This window comes from Limulus polyphemus, unplaced genomic scaffold, assembly GCF_000517525.1.
Source record: "Limulus polyphemus unplaced genomic scaffold, Limulus_polyphemus-2.1.2 Scaffold1226, whole genome shotgun sequence".
NCBI lineage: Eukaryota > Metazoa > Arthropoda > Merostomata > Xiphosura > Limulidae > Limulus > Limulus polyphemus.
In genome coordinates, this window is record NW_013666836.1 from 268,882 (window position 1) to 273,223 (window position 4,342).

General features: G+C 31.2%; 1 protein-coding gene across 2 annotated transcripts in view; it reads right to left on the reverse strand.

Moving 5' to 3' along the window:
* The window catches only part of LOC106462694 (metabotropic glutamate receptor-like), an 85,836-nt gene extending 83,379 nt beyond the window's left edge, over positions 1-2,457 (reverse strand). For both annotated transcript variants that reach the window (XR_002611336.1, XM_022390015.1), the window contains exon 1: positions 2,313-2,457. The gene's annotated coding sequence lies outside the window, so the exon portion shown is untranslated. The remainder of the gene's footprint in view (positions 1-2,312) is intronic.
* Between the last annotated feature and the right edge of the window lie 1,885 nt (positions 2,458-4,342).

Here is a 4,342-nt window from a genome sequence, read left to right on the forward strand (position 1 = left end):
CAATTGATATTTTATAATCTAAGTTCAATAGTACAATCAATTGATATTTTACAATCTGAGTTCAATAGTACAATCAATTGATATTTTACAATCTGAGTTCAATAGTAAAATCAACTGATATTTTATAATCTAAGTTCAATAATGAAATCAACTAATATTTTATAATCTGTGTTCAATAGTAAAATCAATAGATATTTTATAATCTGAATTCAATAGTAAAATCAACTAATATTTTATAATCTGAGTTCAATAGTAAAATCAATTGATATTTTATAATCTGAGTTCAATAGTAAAATCAACTGATATTTTATAATCTGTGTTCAATAATAAAATCAACTGATATTTTATAATCTGAGTTCAATAATAAAATCAACTGATATTTTATAATCTGAGTTCAATAGTAAAATCAATTGATATTTTATAATCTGAGTTCAATAGTAAAATCAACTGATATTTTATAATCTGAGTTCAATAATAAAATCAATTGATATTTTATAATCTGAGTTCAATAATAAAATCAATTGATATTTTATAATCTGTGTTCAAAAGTAAAATCAATTGATATTTTATAATCTGAGTTCAATAGTACAATCAATCGATGTTTCATAGCAAAACCAACCACTGCTGGATAGTCTGAGTTTATCAGTAAAACTGATCACAGTTTGATGATCTAAGATTAACAGTAAAACAAACCACTGTTTGATGATCTGAGTTTAACGGTAAAACTGATCACTATTTGATGATCTAAATTTAGCAGTAAAACTGATCACTGTTTGATATCTAAGTTTAACAGTAAAACCAACCATTGTTTGATGATCTGAGTTTAACAAATAAGACCATCACTGTTTGATACTTTGGATTCAGTAATAAAATCAATCATTGCATGCTAATCTAAATTCAAAAGTTAAAAGCAATCAGCTTTTAGTTTGAAGTTTATATAAAAATAAGATACGCATTTTTAAGTGACATAAACTATTGGCTCAAGATCTAAGGTTTAAAAATATAGAAATATTTGGTCATTAAGGTGGCACTGATACAAGATAAAAAAAATATTAGCGTATTAGTTATAGAATTCTGCTTAATGAAAGGATACGTGATTTTCACCTTGAAATAAAGAAATTAAATAAATATATTATTATAAGTTCCAAACACCAGGCGACAACTCATGGACAATATTAAGTGGTTGGTTTGTGCTTAACAATTTACAGATTCTTTCCCTCCCGCCAGTAGTAAGGAAATTGTACATCATTCAATTAAATCTTAGGCGTTGGAGAACATATCTGGCGCAATTTAATTTTAAAATAATAGTGCTTTATATTGGTAAATAAAAACAGTGAGTTTAATGTAAGACATGAATATATATATATATACCAATGTCTCTGCATTTCCTTGCATGTTAGAAGCTTTGTGATGATATTGTTTAAAACAAAAGGTTTTGAAGTGTTATCTTCTAAGCTATATCTATGGTGTAGTTTTTCTGTTGTTCTTGAATTTCGCACAAAGGCTATTCAAAGGCTATATCCGCTGACCGTCTCTAATTCTAAAGTGATAGACAAGATGAAAGACAACTAGCCAACACCAACCACCGCCCACTGTGAGGCTACTCTTTACCAACAAATAGTGGTATTAGCCATCACATTATAACGGCCAACGGCTGAGAGAGCGAAAGTGTTTGATGACGGGATTCAAACCCATGACCCGCAAACGCCCTAATCAACTGCCCATGTCGTGTCATAAAGTATAATAAAAATAATAAACATACACACATACATGTAAATATATTATTAAAACTTCATTTGATAAAACATCCTGCAAATATTTTATAGTTCTCCTGTCTGGTGATACAAATGGTATAAAGAGAACGTTTGTTTGTGAAAACATCCTCAATTTTGTTTAAATTTGTTTTCACCTCGACGCTATTGCGATCTTTTCTAGTGTAAGTAATATTTCGTTTGGACTATTTATTTTCATTCGAATGTTTAAAACCTATAAACTACTGGATGTGAGACTTATGATTCACTATTATTTGTTGACAGTTATATATAAAAGAATATTCTTAGCTTACTATCTGCTAAGCGTAAGTCTTAGTCAGTTAAGTAAGCTGGTTAACAACTAAAAATAAAAAATAAAATTATAACTTACAGTCCTAAATTCTGTAGAATTCCAAGTAGGTAACATAAGATGCCTGACCCGAAAAACAAAAATAATGATAATAATACAGCAACCGACATGATATAGTTTCTTTATGATAAAATCTCCAGAAAACGACAATGATACCATACATGCCAATGACTCTAATACAGTAAAATTACCTGTCTTTGGTCACTAGATCGACTGCTCAGTTATTTCAGGCCTACTATATTGTAAACGTCCATTCGACTCCTATGCTTCTGATCTCCACACCGTTCTTCCGTCTTCTCTCTCCGTCGCTCGAAGTCCGATGAAAACTAGCGCGAGATCGATCGTTTAGGACGCACAAGAGGGCGCACTATCGTCAAAGTACTTAATGCGCAGATTCTTCTTGTATACTATGTCATTGGTCCGTGAGGTAAAAATAAACGTATTTTATGTATTTCATCACAATAAAAAGTTTATGTTATAGTTGTGTTTTATTGTCACTTATAGCAAGTTAAAATCTAAACGAATAATTTTTTTTACTTATTGCATGAGTTTGATAGTCGGTTCTTCACCTTTGGATTGCGTGAAACACTTTCATTTATTCATGTTTTCATATTTAACATCAACCTGCGATCTTGTAAAGGATTAGGTTTTCCAACCGGACCGTGCATATTAACATATACAAAGAAAAATATACCATCTTGAATTTAACCCAACACACGTTGACGTAACGTATACTTAAATGTATTTGTATGTTGTCAAGCATAAAGCTGCCCATCGAAGGTATCGAAACTTGATTTGTTAGCATTATAAACCTTCAGACTTACCACTGAGCCACTAGAGGGTGTCATACACGAAGAGAAGAACCTGGATAAATCGCATTTATGTCAGAAAATTGTTGAAAATGGATAGGTACATCTTAGAAAATTGTTGAAAATGGATAGGTACATCTTAGAAAATTGTTGAAAATGGATAGATACATCTTAGAAAATTGTTGATAATGGATAGGTACATCTTAGAAAATTGGTAAAAATAACAAAAAGTGGTTTTGTTAAAGAAATACGATTTTTTTATTCCCTAACTTTAAAATGATTTGTGATATTCACACAAAATTACGAAATTATCGTACTACGTATCTAATCTTCATTCAGCTTTTGTATTACTTGAATTATGATATTTTTCACTCCCGTGACTTGAGAAAATAAATGGCGATTTTTGCGACCGTTGATTAGCCTAAAGTAAACACATATTAAATATTACAGGTATTGCCTGACAGTTCAACACTAAAACATCTAATCTCGCTCTTTTCGGCTAAGCAAACGCATTAATGTTTAGCTATTGCACTATTAAATTAGTTAAAACATAAGCATGCAGGCGTGTTCTCTTCACGTGTCAGTTTTGTAATTATTTTGACGTAGTCACTACCCATGAATTATGAAAATAGACTAAAATAATCTTACTCGACAGCTTTGATGGACTTGCTTACACAACCGAAATGCAATAGTCCTGATGGTTCTTAGGAGACTTGCGTGCAAAAAAGGGTGATTAACTTTGAAGGTAAAGAGGTTTTTGGTCACAGAACACAACTGTGTAAGACAGTCTGCATAAATGATATCTTTGTATCAACGAACTTGAAACACACTCTTCCAAATAGTGTATGGTTGTGTTTGAAGTGAATAATATTACATCTAGTAAACTTGGGTTTTTACAACCAAAAATTACTTGATAAAAAAAGTTTAAAATACATATTTTAGAGCGTGATTTTTCTGTTCATTCTGGAACTTCTTTTGAAAGCTAGTAAGAATATTTGCAGTAAACTTATTATTTTTGTATTCTACGTCATGACGAGAAGCGCTTATATTCAGTTTTCAGTTGATGATAATGTGAGAGTAAATTACTAAAACATTAAATTATGACTCATTAAATATAAACTAATAAATAGCCTCAAACCCGTGGTCATGTCCTAGTTATGTGAAGGAACATGTGGGTTTTACAATAGGTGAGATGCATGTGGTACTTCACAATCTCATTTCCATATCCTACTTCTGTAGAGAAACACGTGGGCTCTACCACTAGTTGCAGTACATGTGGTACTTTACAAACGTATTTCCATGCCTTACTTGTGTAGATAAACACATGGGCTCTACGACTAGATGTGCTACTTCACAAACTCATTTCCACATCCTACTTGTGTAATGAAACACGTGGGCTCTACCAGTAGCTG